Genomic DNA, 17,000 nt, shown 5'->3' on the forward strand with positions numbered 1-17,000 from the left:
TCAAATGACAAGTAATAAATACAGTGGCAAGCACTACCATTAATTGCATTTAAGAGTCTATGCATGAAGTTACCCAGTTACACTGAGAGCCTGGTCATTTGTAAGAACAAACAGCAACACAAGGATTCATTGAGAGGCTGCAGATTTCATGAATTCTGCCTAGGCAGGGAGTTTGTGGGGAATGCCTCTTTTTAAAATGAGTTGTCATTGCATCCATTTAAATAATGTACCTAAAACTCTAATAAGATTAGTGTGTGAGATTTATATGGTATTCTTTATTCATAGGTTTTTCAGACCTTTGGATGAGTTAATTTGTTAAATAAAGATGAATTTCTCAGGAAGAGATGAATGGAACACAATCTTGTCCCAGTTGTTCAGTGCAAAGCAGTTGGTTTAGAGAAAAATTGCAAATACAGATTGATCTACTTTAGGAACTCTAGCTTTAGATTCTAACTTAATGTGATAGAAAACCATGAAGCTTCACCAGACATTGTGGGTTTGTAGTCACTATAACTAAATGTCATTATAACAACCAAATGCAAACACACTCCTGAATTCGGAATTCACAATTCATGATTAGTGTCCTGCACTCTATAGTCACTGTATTGCTGGGAGAATAGCATGTGATAGAAGCATAAATGTCATTTCGTTTCATTTGATGACAATACTACACTTAAATTTTAGCTGTAAAACTACCACTGCTTTTTTCAGCTGCATTTCCCAATGCATTTCTTTTAGGAGATCCATGATCACTACTAAGGCAAATCAACCCAAAGCCAACAACAGAAGTAGCTCTAATCATAAACTTCTTATTCCAAGCAAAGTATGATTTTTCCTCATTCCACTAACAGATGCTGTTGCTTTTTTGTACAGTATTAGTGAATCAGGAGCTTCTTTGACTCCATGTCTGTCAGGGTGTGAGGTCCCCTCTCTAGCACCTCAATAGCAGATCCATTTATGGATAAGAGAGAAATAACATGTTATTCACAGCAAACAGTCAAGAGTGAGTACCATCTTTAAGCAGCTGGAATGAGAGGTTGTGCTTGATTTAGGAGAGCTCCTCAAAGCACTCCTGTTGAATTGAAATAATCAAATTACATTGTGAGCTCTATGAACACATGAAAATATTGTATTTTTTTATCTTTCAGTATGCAATTTTAGTTTACCAGCAAAGACAGCAGCAGTCCACCTTGTATGCAGCTCCAATTGTAGTTTTCTCATTGCACTTAATGTATGTCTGCTAAGAGCTGTGCAAACTAAGTTAGAGTGAATCACTGGCTATTTCATTCTACATGTATGTGTCTGACTGTTTGTGTGAAAGGTTCTCTCCAGACATCTGTAGGAAGCTATTGAGTATTATTCATAGTATTTTGGAAAACTGGATCAGAATGAATGCCTGCCAATGCCCTTAACAGAAGACAGAAAACTCCTATTCATCATCCAGCCAGCTGCTGTTGTCACCAGCTCATTTGCTGCTTCCTCTCTGTCCCCTTCAGGAGAGGGCTTATTGGGAGCTAAGTATACCATTAGTCTCTATGAGAAACACTAGACTGAAGCAATCTAAACATGAGTCTGGTTTTCTTGATTGCTAAATTAAAAATGAACCGAGATGGCACATGCAAGAAATCGTATATTTTATTGAGCATTATTTATGCCAAACACTGCCTCTCTTTCAGCTTACTAGTGCAAGCTTTGCTATCACCATACCCCATCAGCCTGGCACAGGCATGGAAGTAAGAAATATCAAAATTTGTTTTTTATGGGTGAAGGACACAACTTAATATTACAATTAAAAAACCCTTTCTCTGAAATAAAAAAATAAATAATGGGGAAAAAAAATTTTAAAAAAAAAGGAACAGTAGAACTATAAAAATCACCTGTCATCTCCATGACTGAAGAGAGCATCTAATCTCTTCAATCATGGTTTTTTGAGAAGAAAACTTGTGAAGGAATGCAAACATAATTAAAGTCAAGGTGACATTTTCACTGAAGCAAGCAAATAGAAAATAACAAAAATAACCCCCTTTATGTGATTACCTATGTCTCATTGAATTGCAAGATGGTACTTCACTGAGATCTCTTACAGCAGAAGACTAAAGAAGAGAGGCTGAGCAGTCATAATAGTGTTCTCTCTTCCTGTTCAAAGTACTCCCACGTTAAATAATCAGATCTTTTAAACATTCTGTCAAGACGGTTTTCAATATGTTGACTGATTGCAGTGATAAAAATGTGATTATGTAAAGTACCTCTTTGTGACTAGTAACTTGACCATTTTCTTAAGAGAGCATTGTTATGAGAAAATAAATGCAAATTATAGCACCACAAAAATACACACTCCCTATAGTTCTGGAATACTGATTATTTCTGAGAATCAGAATTTTAAAAGAAATCTCTAAGTTGCATTACTAAGAAATTTACTGAGAGAAATAACACACTGATAAAGAGACATGGTCATTATTTTCAGGTTCATCCCACTTGAAAATTCATGTGTAGTGCATTTATGTTGCATGAAAATGGGGTCACAAATATAAAAAATATGCTTGTTTTTTGATTTTGTTGTTGTTATTTTTTAAAATCTTAGAACTTATTCTCAAATTTGTTTATCAAAACAGAAAGCAACACTGCATATTTTCTGATCTTCACAGGACTGCATTTAGCCAAATGTATAAAATCATTTGCCATAACTCAAGCTTGCTATAATTTAATTTTCATTTTGAGTGCTGTTATGGTTTGAAAAATGTGCAGATAGGTAGATTTTTACCTTGATGATGTTGAAAATTATAATATTTGTCAGTACTGCACAAGTATCATGGATACATCCTCCAAAGTGTTATTGGTATATCCTCCAAAGTGTTAAATTATAAAGTATTAGAATAACACAGGTTATTATTAGAATAAGCCTGTTTTTAATAATTAAATAAGAAAACTTAATTGTCTGCTTAATAAGAAAAATAGCATGTTTTCACAGGCATGTACACATGTATGTAGATATTACTATCACCAGTCACTGTGTTTTACTAACCAAGTGGCACAAGCTGATGTAACATGCAATTACACATGGCTTTCAATTCAGTTTATTGTGGTAGACACAAGAGGTGGAGTTAGTTAACCCAACACTGTACTGTGTTCTCCATGGCATTCTACTGTTGCCTATTCAGTCTGCAATTGAGATACACATGCATAAAAACCACATAAAATGTGCAAAGTTTACAATTTTTGGGGCTGTATTACTATCTGTCAAGGGACATGGATTGGACATGCCTGTTTTAGAGGTAGATCTGGCATTGTTAAATTAACAGCTGTACATGCAGTCTTATCCAACTCAAATGATTCTATATCAACAGAGCACACACCTATCTAAATCAACTGCATGTAAAGGTACAAAGCAGATATCGCACCTAACAACATATAAAACAACATATAAAAATGGATATACTGATCCTGTCAATGTATTAAGCTCACCTTGGGGCTGCAAAATAGTCTTATCAAAGCTTCATCCAATCCCAAAATCTTTATTCCCACTCTTATTCTTTAACCTTCTGGATTGCATGGGCAGCACTGAGTGAAGAGGAATTGTCTTAGGAAATATATATGAAGGTTGCACAGAAAGTAATGCCTTGTATTTATTTCCATGGAAACACAGCCACCACCATTAGATATGCATTTTTGCTAGTGATGAACAAGAGCCTGCATGCTGCGCTCATAAAATTCTGCACCAGTGGAGGTGAACGACCTTCAATGTCACCACTGCTGAAATGCATCACCCACTGCCTCACTGTGCTTACATTCAATGTTTGGTCTCCATAAATGTTCAGCAAATGTCAATGTGCAATTTTTTCCACACACAGAAATTTACTGACACATCTTTGCTTCATACACACTTCTACTTCAGACACCATTCTGTTCAACTGCCCTTCCATTGCCATCTGTTGCACACAACAAAATCTAATGGAATACTGGTGGAAAGGTTCAGCCTCTACAGCCATACCACTAACATCTGCCTCTGACATCATGGGCCAAGATAATAAAATAGGAGTCATTAAAAAGGGTTCACAAATGTGTGTACTATCAGAAAGCAATTATACAAATAAGGCATGACTGCGAAGCAAGGCCTGGTAAGAGAGGGCTTGTAATCAAGATATGATCAAATTTTAATTTGAGTTCAATATCTGATTCCAACCCTATATATTTTATTTGAAAATTTGCAGGGAATTTATTTATGTTGACCAAAAATGGAATCACAAATATGCCAAACAATTAATGATTTAATTCTTAATCTTAAAACTTATTCTCTAATTCCTTTATTACAACTGAAAGCACAGCTGCATGTTTGTCACTGTTCACAGGACTGTGTCTACTCGGGCTACCAATCTGCACATTATTATTTTCTATCACTTGAGTCAGCACTGCACTGATCCCACCCCATGCCCTGGTTTCAGCCCTGACAGTACCAATCACACACTGATGTGTGGTTGTTGTGAGAGCTAGGTGAGTAGACATCAAGAGCTAGGCTGGGAAGAGCCACTGTCATGATGGTGCTGGGTAGGGGCAGTCACAGGATGGGCTGGATCAGGCCGCATGCAGCCTAAAGACCTCCGGTTGGGTATATTCACATTAACTCTTGGATGTATGACATGCAGCAGTGAGCTGAATTGATAGGAGGACATCTTGCTCCTGGACATGCAGTTACCAGTCATTTAAATGAATGGAGACAACGAGAAGATGACACTGTTCAATTTAAAAAAAAAAAAAAAGAAAAGAAAAGAAAAGAAAATCCACCTGTATATGTCCTGTCATAGTGACAAACACTATGTAGGAGAAACAGGCATTGCAACTTAATCCAGGAAAACCAATTACGTGAATGCAGACAAAGAAATGGGACATATTCTTATAATTTTTCAGAGGCAGTGAAGAAAATTATTTTATGAAAATCATTAGATAATATTCAAAATATTCACTAATTATTTATGCTTCATTTTGTAGAACTGTTTGACTGCTCATTTTTAAGGTATTGGTGAATATATCAGTGTTTTGCAACACTTGACTGAAAAGAAAAAAATATTCTAGTGTGACTCAAATATTTCTGTTTCAGCTTTGGTTATGTCAATTGTGTTAGAGTTCTCTACCCTTCTCTCTGATAAATTTCCCAATTGCTGCCTGCACTTCAAAATCTCAAACTGTTTCTCACAATTTTCTTCATGCCAAAATCTCCATTTTCCCTTTCAACCAGCTGCAGTGATATCTGGTGTCTCACAATAAAAGTGTTTTGATGTCAAAAATGCTCTTGAGTAGAGCTGAACAAGGGATATTTCCAATGCTGAGCACAATTTGCTGCTGCAGTAAATCACAGAGATCACTGGAAGTGCACTCCCAAAGAATCAATCCTGCTGCAACACAGTGAGATCTTTCTCCTTTGTAATAAGTTTGTTGCTTTTAGAAATAACATGGTGTGTCTTGACACTAGTATTGACACATTAACCAGGAGGTGTTACACACCAGTGTATGACTTGTGTGACTTGACATAACATTTGAACAGTGCTGTGAGGAATTTTTCTGTCATCCTGGGGTACACTAATTTTGTGTGATTGCACTGAAGTGTTTCTGACCTTTTGAAACAGCTGGGTTTATGAAATTGTCTGGCACTTCACCCACATACACATATGCACATATACATGTGAATGTATGGAAATAGGTTTTGATAGACATTTGAAATGCTAGGTATTGTATTTAGAAAGACTTTGAACAACATTTCTGATAATATCTCTGCCAGATTTAATTGATTTTGTCTGATTTTTATACAATTTTTATCAATGGTAAAGTAAAAATATAAGTAAATAAATAAATAAATATGCACACAAATTCAGACTCTCCTCTCCTAAGCTTTGCCATAAGTACCTGAATTTCATCCTGCTGCAGAAAGATAGTACAAAGCCTACCTATACCCTGCTAACATACCTCTGGAGGACCTTTGGCCCACTAGCCTTTGCAATGAGTTCTGCACAAATCTCTGTATAAATATTGAATTTAGGTTCAAACAAGCAGTTGAGCAAAATTAAGAAAAGGTGAAAGTACTTGTTAAAACTCCAGAAATCTAGGTATTTAGGCAAAGAACATGCTTGCATTTGAGTAGATGCATTTGTTTAGGGTAAATTAAAAAATAATAATAATGACATAAAACAATAATAATAATAAAAAAAAAGTCATCACACATGCTGGAAGCTAGAACATTACAAGGGGAGAAATTCTTTAAGGTGTTTCAAGATCAAACAAGTTGACCACAGAGCAAATACAGTCAACGATGCTACTCTCCAAGGCTGTATATCCAACCACATAAACCTGCCTAAGCTGCCTTGAAACAGTCTGAACTGGTACTGAAGATGCCTTATGTACGGCATAAGGCAGGAGGCAGATTGCACAAACCAAATCTTAATTCAGCTTCCCCCATGCCTCGTTCTTTTTGATTGATAAGGATGAAGACATTAGCAGAACAGTTAGTCTGAAAGCAATAAATTCCTAAATACAATAAAATAATAATCAGCTTTAGGAATAAAGTAATAAAATAATAATTTATAAATGCACAGTGGAAAATATCAACATAATAAAGAATTACAAGGAATGCGAAAGCAAGAATAAACAGTACTTTTTTTAATGCAAAGGGCATAAATGACAGTATACTAACCCAGAAGATTAACATCAAGTTCTGAAACACATTCAGTTCAAAGGCTAGAAGCATACATCATCTCTGTATTAGCACATCTTCAGTCAGTACAGATGCAACTGATTCAGTCAATATATAAGTGGAAAAAATTGTGAGGAAAAGCTGTGAATATTGTTAATTGTGGACTGTATGTATTTCAAAAGAGTATCACTTGATTTATTTTGTGCTCTCTCCTTAATTTCCACATTGGACTATTAAGACATTATCAAAAACTCTCTTCTACATGCAGTTGCAGTAATTTAAGAACTGAACATCCCCTGAAGCTTATTAATTCCTCTAGTTAGACATTGCTGCCACCAAAACTGAAATGCTGTAAAGTTAGTGTAAAATGAGTCACCTGTTTAAACTGAGGATGTCTAGAGCAACAGAATTGCACTCTCAGCTCTACCCCCATGCAGCTAAATACCAGAGATTCATTATAAAGTGTTCTTGCTTGTACAGAATCACGTCCTTCTTTTTAAAATCAGCCACTAATGAAAGCCATTTGGAAAACAAGGTCGCAGCAATTACAAAGCCAAGGGAAGAAAAATAAAAACACAGAATTATTCTTGACAAGTAGGAACCCAGTACAGAAAGTATTTAAAGTTCTTTAACACAGTAATAAATATAAAAAACAATAACAAAAACAAACAAACAAACAACAAACAAACAAAAAACAAGTGCACAGGAAGGGATATGACTCCATGTTATTCCTGGCATTTTTTCTTTATTATACATTAAGATTTCATCAGATAAAACACTTCAGCCTCACTCAGAACTCCCATAGCAATTTGCAGTAAAGTTACTTTTCCATTTTTAGTTTGTCCCTCCTGTGTTACAAATATTTCCAGAAGCAAAAATAGGATTGGGAAAAATGGCCACATAAAACAGATACACGCATCCTTGCACACAGTGCAAACTAGGATTAAGTACAGGGATTGGAGATGCACTATTACAATGCTACCATATCAGATCCACAGCTGGCCTAAACTGGCACAATACCACCAGCTCCAGCACATTTCTTTATACTTCCTGAGACTCTGGACCACAACAGCTTATACACTGGCTTCCAGAGACAGGATTTTTTTTCCCTTGCCATTCATCTAATGCTCAGTACTGTGATCCATTCATGGGATGCCCAGAGTGTGATCTCTTATGAAGAAAATCTTTTCTCTAACTTTTATTAATCTTTCTCAGGAATGTGTACCTGGAGAGAAGAAATACTTCTTTCAGGCACAGAAACATAAGTCTTGGAAATTTAGCCTTTAGAGAAAACCCCTTTTGTATTGTACAGAGTCATACTGTCAGCAACAAAGTCCATAAATAAAGGAATGTCACACAACTCACAGGTTATCTGTTTAACAATGACAGCTTTGTTCTTCTTTCTAATTTAAAAGATTTTGGTCTGCTAAGATTGTATGATTTAATCATTTATAATAATTGACTAAAATTATTTCCTCCGAGATCTGAAAAGCAAGAGTGACTAAAGCATAGGCCTGAATTAAAGTGTGCCCTGTAAGTGGAAAGAAAACTAGAAAAGGGTGGATTATTTTATTATTTGAAACAAAATTAAAAGTGGTAGGAATTTTTTTAAAATTACATATGCATGTTGCTAATTTCCAGGTATTTTCTGTAGTACATTTACAAAATAAACTTTTAGTATCTTGGTTTCATTGGCAGCAATGAGACTCCAGGCACAGTTTATCATTGTTTTGTATTACTTTATCCCTCATGACAACTTTAAAATGCAAGAAAAGAAAATACGTCCTTGGATCTATTTTTACTAAATAAAGTAAGGCTTTTCACTTATATATATTTTTTATGCTTTGGCATTCCATTTATACGACTATTGATTTTATCACTAAAATTAAATAATTTCATGTCTATAAATTTATAAAATCAATTTTGAATATATGCTCTTTTTTTTCTGCAGCATGTGCAACATTTTTTGACCAATTTACCAAATGAATAATTTTAATATCTCCAAACATTTTCATGATTTCTATCCTCAGAACATGGTTTTCCAAGGGCACAGACCAGTGAAAGAAATACATGTGATAGCTGTGATCATTTGCTGTTGATATATGGAACAGATAAGATTTAAATTAACAAAGGAGCTAATTTAAGGAGTAAGTCATTCACGAGACAAACAGAACTAAAAGCTTTGTAAGGCAGGAGTTAAATTTGTCAATTCTCTTGCTTTGTCGGAAGTTTCTTTAATAGGCTCTAGATTTGCACTTGCTTTCTCAAGAAGCATTTATTCCTAGAGGACCACTGTAACATCTCTTCAGTTCTTGAATACTATATCAAAGATGTAGATGAGTGTCTACTTCTATTGGAAAAAGAAAATCTCCAGCATAATATAAAGATTTGGGCAAAGGATGACTCTACCCAGTGCTGTTATTGTTTCTGACATATGCATGAAAAGGTCTTGTAGCCCAGTGCAAGAAATTCAGTGATTTGGGCAAGTACCAGCTTCAGAGGCTGAGTCATGAGCCTGGTTGCCCTTAACACTCACAAAAACCTTTAGATGAAGAAGTGGTTTTAGAAACAAGAGCTAATCAGGTTTGGTTTGTTTGCTTCTTCATTTTGAGAAGTGACAATTTTCTTTAAAAGGAAGAGCACTGTAAGAAAGTTGGAAATTTGAAAACTGGGCAGAGATAAGCACTACCTTGAAAAACACTACTGGAAACATTTGATACAGACTTGGAACAATTTCTGTAAAAGGAAAGTTTTTACTTTAAAAGTTGTCACTTTATACTTTTATACATTTTCTAATTTTATAGTATTTTTCAACATTACTGTGCTATGATGTCAAAATCACAGGATGTCAAACTTCATTGCTTTCAGTGTGTCAAAGTCTTTCATTACTGAAAAAGGAAAAGAAGCTCTGAGAATGTGAAATGTTTAGATGAGTATTAAATTATAGATTAAAAAAAAATTAAGAGAGAAATATATCATTTTTTTTATTACATATTATATTATACTTATGACTCATGTCATTAAGTATGCAAAAAATACTGGGAGTAACACAAGAAAAACAAAAAATGAAACATTTTTCTGTGATACGAAAGAAGCTCTGTTCTGTATATCTTATATCTTATTTTTATTTGAGATCATGAGGATGTATAATAGCTGAAATTGTTCTAATCAGAAGAGAATAAAAGCAATTTCAACAAGGAGTGAGACACTCTTTTTTAATAGAGCTGTAACAAATCCCTGTAAATATACAAAGTACAAAAATCCCAATATTACTGTAACGTTTCACAAGAATATTGTGCACAACAATGTATGCCTCGAGATGCTAAAATCTATTTTGCTGTAAAGTACAGTAAAATTGAGTTTCACTTGCTGTTTTCAGTTGGAAATATGAGATGATTTTAACAAAATAATGGTTTAATAGTTGCTTATTTGATTACAAATAATGTTTTATGGTAGCTTTTATCATTCAAAAAAGCAAGTGGAAGTGTTCTGTAGTTTTTAATATATTCGCATGAGAATTTAAACAGAAGTGATTCTCTTATAGGATTTACAGACGAGGGTATAATCCTTCTTCTCTGCTTATTAACAAGTACAATTTGGTTATATATTTCAAAGAATTTATGAGCCAACTAGAGAAAATAGAAGTGAATGTAATCAGAAAACACTTATAAAATTTGATCAACAAAGAAAAACAAAGATTGGTTAGTCTAATTAAAGAATTGAAGAGGGAAATAAAAATCTTCATAAACAAAAACAAAAAATATACAAACAAAAAAGCTGCTACAAAGAGGGAAAGAGTGATCTGTTTTCAGTATTTGTGACAGATAAAACTATCAGATTATGTAGGATCAGTAAAGTTAGACTTAGCACTGTATTTAAAACAATAAGGTCAGTGAGTCCCTTGAGTACACATCTGAAGACCATTATGGGCTTCCAATAAGATCATTTGAGGGCCCAAAGTAGCACATTCCTGCCCTAAGGTTGAAACTATGATATGAAGTACATATTCAAAATAGCAAGGATGATTTTCCTTCACAATAAATATAAGAAACCACAAAAATCTATAAATTCTTCAAAGCGATTGACTAAATGAAAGCAGATAGACAAAATCAGATATTCTTCTTTTCACTTCTTAATAATATGAAGGAATGTATCTCATCTGTATTACACCCAGACTAATACCACAGAACTTTATGAACTTGTAAAAGAGATTTGGAATGAAAAGACTCTTCAATATGAGTGGTATGATGTATGGCTTGGAGCTCAATTTGTACACTAGATAAGATACTCTTGCTCACTTAAATTAACACATTGAACTCTTGCATTCCTGCCTACTTTATTTACTGAATAAAATCCTTTGCAACATACAAATATAATAAGCTGAAAACCAATACAAAATATTTAGAAATATTTAAAATACTGTTTAAATACAAAATAGGTGACTTATTAAAAAATTAAGTTGATACTGATTATATGTAAGTGATTAATTATCTTTGCAAAACTATATAGATTATGAATGCAAATTGAAGAGGGAGAGAAAGAAGTAGGTAGGTAACTGGTGGTTCTTTTCTGCTGACACTAGGGTTAGTAAAATATCAATTGCGGGTAAATTGTACTTGACATTATTGATGAAATAGGGAATATGACAGAAAATTCCAATATCTCTTTCATTTATCTAATAGATTCATGAGCAGTAAGGGAACCATTGTGATCACAGCCTTTGACTGCTTCTATTACCCCAGACAACTTCCTTGAGTTAATTTATGCAGCTGAGCTGAAATGTACATTGTTCCAATATCTTAAAATGTTAATTGTTTCTAACCAGAATATACCTATCTATCTAAACCTTCTAGATACTGCAGCTCACTATGCCCTTTCCTGCTAGATTCAAGTATCCTCTCAAGAAATTTTATTTCTCTTATGCGTGACAGTTTCATGGCAATAGCCAAACTAGCTAAACTCCACCACACTGCTCCCTTACTTCCTCTCCTCCAAGGAAAAGAGAGAGTGGCCATGTCTTGGGAAGAAGGCCCTCAATGTATGTGGAGGCTGCCTGGAAAGACAGCTGTATTTAAAAGGGGAGACCATCATCTTCTTCTCCTTTTCTTTCCCCTTTCCCTACATTTATTGCTTAGTGTGACTATATACAGTATGGAATATCCCTTTGGTTGGTTTTGCTCAGCTGCCCTCACAATGTCTCCTTCCCACCTCCTGTCTGTCTTTAAACTACTAGCTTTGTGGGAGCTGGAGAGAAATTTGATGCTGTGCCAGCACAGCTCAGCAATAGACAAAACACTGGTGTGCTATCAATGCTACATGTACATTGATAGCAAGCTTATTCCATCCCAGGCAGATTCAGTGCAATATGATTTCCTACCATTTGCAACTCTTAACTGAGAGAAGACAATCCTTTTCAGAAGGTAATCCTTTAGAAATGCAAGTTTCTCACTGTGAAGATATCTCATCCTCATACACATTGTCCAAAGGACAGCCAGCTTGATAACAGCAAGTGACTGAATTTGACAAAATTTTCTCAGTATCTAGATAACATCAAGGAAAAGTCACCAAAACTCTGCTTAGAAGGAGACCAGCATCTGCCAAAAAGAACCAACAGACAGATTTGGTGACCAAACCCTTGCACTGCTCTGCAAAACTGCAATAGCTTCACTATCCTGCCTGGTTTTGCTAGAGAAAATTAAAAGATGTGTGCATCAGAATTTTAAAGGTATGAACAGGGTATGCATTCCCTCCCTGTAGCAGTACCTATCACCATAGAAAAAGCAGCAGACATGCAAGAAGAGGTAGAAAGCTCTGCTGTAGTTACACATAATGATGAGAGTAACTATAAAGATGCCACACACTAAAGAAATGGACAATAAGATAGCAAATTTTGGAAGATATGACCTGTGTGCAAAAGAAGTTCTAGACATGCTGGGCAAATCCCAGTAAACTTTGAGAATGTCAAGAAATAGAAAAAATACTGATTTTTATTGTTTTGCTAAGAACTGATATTCTGTGTGGCATATAAAGAAGAACAACTGTGCTCCAAACCTCTGCAAGCCTGTTGGCAACATATTTTTGTTTGTGTAAATCTATGAGAACAGCAACTATGGGTTCCTGGGAAATATGTATCTAAGGTGGTCAGTGACGAACCTAGAGCCAAGGGAAGCTCAGCTATGATGTGTCATGTCTTGAAAGTGACACCAATACCTTTAAAATAATTTTTGAAAGGATGCAGTATTGGCAGGACATACCTTCGCAGAGTAAGGTAAGCTTGTAAGTAAAAAGGTGTACTGTGTTAGGCATCCAGCTGGGAAGAGATATGAATGCTATAGATACAGCTCTTAACCTTTCCTTTGTTAAATTTATAGTTTGAACTCCCTCAGTCTCTCACAGTCCTTTAATAATTCTCCTGGCTTTCCTTTAATCCTCTCCAATTTATAAATGTCCTCTCTGGACTGAGGGGGAAAGCCACAGCCACACAGAGAAATGCAGAAGCAGCATGATTCATTTCTACTCAGTATCCTCATGTTTATATCACACATTCTTTTGCTCTGAAATTGTACTGAGTGTTCATGTTTGGTGTGACTTCTTACATCTTTTTAAGAGCAGCCGCTTTTCAAGGCAGAACTTGTCAGCCTGGAATCATGGCTTCTACTCACACATAAATAGACTGAAAAGTGAGACGTTTGCACTGAATTGCAAACTGTATATTTATTATATGTTTACCAAGTAACCCACATTTCCCTGGTGAATACTACTTTTTGTCATTCCTTTATGAGAGTGTGCATGCATAAGCTATAAATTCAATCAATAACGGTATTGTTTCCCTCCAAGCCACTGATAACAATATCAAATAGTAAAAGGCCAAGAACTGATCCTTGAAGACCTCAGACATCAGTAAGAAAGCAGTGTTTAATCAATATGAACTGTTCTATTGATTTTCTATCATCTGGTTTCTTAATCAAAATATCCTGTACTAAACCAAACGATTTGAGAAATGGAAATGGTAAGTTGCACTATCAGTGTTATCAATGAAAGTCATAAAAAAGCCAGGCTGCCTAGTATTTTTCCCAATCAACTTTACATTAATTTGACAAGTACATATTTATACTAAGAAATCCAAACCAGCTAGATGCTGAGCATTCAGGAGTTCCCATACAAAACTAGCACGACAGCAATGTTCAATCATCAGTAGCACTTTTCAGGCAAACAGAAGACATAGACATCAGTCATCCAACAGTACTTCTGAAGTATATCACTTTCCACTATTAGTCTCAAGACATGTAGTGACGAACACATGACGAGTAATTAACCTGAATATAAAGAAGAGGAAGATAATAAAATTACTACAGATAATGAAATAATTTTTGTTGTGTGTATTTCCCAGTTCAAAGAAATATATCTTAAAGGAGATGTACCTGGTCATTTCTTCCAACAATGATACTTCTTGTACTTTAGGAAAATGCCATCACCCTGAGCATTATATACTGCTCAAATTTTGGAGAGTGATGACATAAATACTGAAGCAAAATGAAATTTCACTCGACACTATCTACCCATCCAGACCAGAAGTGCCCCATTTTCTAGTGGAATGAAATGGTATCTTGTACAGTCAGATGTATAATGCTTGCAATATCAGATTATTTCTTCTCAAGTGTCCTCAGCTATGTTCCCATTGAAGTAAGTACAAAACTAAGAGGATATTCCTGAGCATTTGAATACTTATATGCAGGTATTATATGTATTTGTATATATTCCTTTGATAAAAGCCATATAAAAATTTAAGAAAGAAACTAACCAGGAAATGGATATTAAAATGCAAAAAGATACACTGAGAATAAATATAATAAAAAGAAATAATACCTGTCTCACATATTCTAGAAAGATGGATAATATGACATTATAGTGCTGATCAAATTTTAAATGACTGCATGTTATGAGTAGATGGTATGATTCTAACATTTGTATTTATGAAGAAAAAATTGAAAACCAATTTTTGTGGAAAATTAATGATTACAATATAGGAAATATCAAGACAGTGCTGATGTTATGGACCCAAACAAGACTACTGCTTGCAAATAATTTTTTCTCTTTGAAATATTCTCATCAGTAACTGAAATATTTCTTGAGTAAAATTAAACAATGCAAACCTAGCTTGATCTGCTAGAATGTTATACTTATTTTCTACTTATACAAGTTTCTATGTGTGGTAAATGATAAAGGAAATAAGTCTATAATTTCTTCATAACTGAAAATGTTTTGTTATTTTTACATGTTAACATGGCAAAACTAAGCCTAGCTCAGTTTCTAAATGTGAAGAAATTATATCATCTACCAGCAAATCTAAAGTTATAAATGGCCACTAGGAAAGCTTCAGGATTAATATCTATGCTTACTTGGGAAAAAAAAAAAGAGAGCAACATGCGAACTTCAGTCACAGCACTTAACAAATTAACTGAAGTAACATGATGTTACTTCATGGATGGTCTTTCCATTTATGTTATTTTAAGTAGAAATATATTCCTCATAATGAAGCTTTACACTTCATAAAATCTGACCTAGGGATCAAATTTTCTTTATGCTCATGTGTAGAGTTCATTGTGATGAAATCAGGATACTATGCACTATTATAGAAATATGACCACAAAGTAAACAAAATAATTTGGCAATTCATTCTGTTTCAGAGTTAAGTACTGAAAGCTGTTCAAGTTGTGATACAGGTATCTAGAGGATTACTTGTCACTCACCTTTCAATTCTTAAAACTTTGGTTTTGTTTCAGTGTGGTTAGGATGTACATGAACACTTAGCAGCTGCAAATTGTTAACATATAATCTCTTCCTGCTGTAAAACCAGCAGTCCTACAGAAATGCAGAGAGCAAATTATTTAAACAAAACATTCAGATACATTTCTCCAAACATTAGGGGAAAAATACATTTAGGAAATGGTAAGATTACTTCTACATATACTTTATTGCTAAGTGTATTCCCCAAAGCAGTTCTTCAAATTGTTCATAAGCCATTCCTTGAAAATATCCTTTCCTACAGGCATTGGTAAATTTTGATCAAATATCTTTCCTGCTACCCAGTGGGAGGATATGGAGGAGATGGCACCAGAATCGTTTTTGAGTTAAACAGTGAAAGGATGAAATTCAATAGACACAATTTGCAATGCAGAAAATTCTGTCTTTAAAAACAGATTTTTTTCCACAGTGAGGTAGTTCAGCATTAAACAGTAAGGAAGTTGTACAGTAAGACTTGGTAGTACTATAGCCAGCAAATACCAAGACACGTTGATAAAGAAATCTTACTGTGACATGAGAAAAAAAACGTATGATCTTTAACAATGGAAACAAGACTACATTTAGAAGGGACTTTGGGGTAGTTACTGACAACATTAATTCAAATATGAATTGAAACTAATAAAAAAAATGCAGTAATTTGTTGAAGATTAGATCAGGTGGAATATGGCCTGATGGTCATTATAATAATAAATATATTGACTGACTCTTTGATGACAGAACAGAAAAATGTTTGTAATGGACAAACCCAGTTATCTGTGACAAGTGAGTTCTTGCTATAAATGCAAGGATGCTTACTGTCTCTTCTCATATAAAACCAGAGCTGTACTATTGCTTGCTATATGCTAAATTACTTAGTGCCAGTGCTACTCAGAGAAGACCAGTTATCTTGATACAATATAACTGTAAATAAAGCTAACTAAATATTTCCATAGTTGCACTATTTCATATCCACATATATTTTTTTTTATTTTTTTATTTTTTTTTTAGTCCAAGCACTCATGAAGCAACTCACAAAGGATAAAATACTGATGCATTTTTATTTTATTTTATATAGATTCCAGATTCCATACTTCTGAAAAGGCATTTCTATCATGAATATAAAAATGCACCTAGGAAAGACAGGAAAAATGTATTGTAGTTGAGGTTATTTGAAATCCCAAGTACTGAAAGTGAATTCTCTATTATAAGATTATGTTGGTTAAAATAAGTTTTGATCCCTTTCATTTTTTTTAGCATCTTCCTATTTTTTTCTCTTTAAACATTTAATAAAAATTTAAATTACAGTTAATTCAAGATCAAGCCATGCTATTAAAAAAGCCTTATAGTAACTACTAAGAGCTTTGTCAGTATGAAAGAGTTCAAATGGTACCCACACATTCCTATCAATGTAACCAATTACTGTCAATCATGACAAAGGAGAGCTCTTTTCCCTACTTCTTTCCTTCCCCAGTTTTACTGGTACAAAAGCCACATTTTGACCAAAAATAGATTCTTTCTCTCATGTGCTTCTTGATCT

Source organism: Coturnix japonica, chromosome 1 (assembly GCF_054131305.1).
Source record: "Coturnix japonica strain WE chromosome 1, WE-NBRP24, whole genome shotgun sequence".
NCBI lineage: Eukaryota > Metazoa > Chordata > Aves > Galliformes > Phasianidae > Coturnix > Coturnix japonica.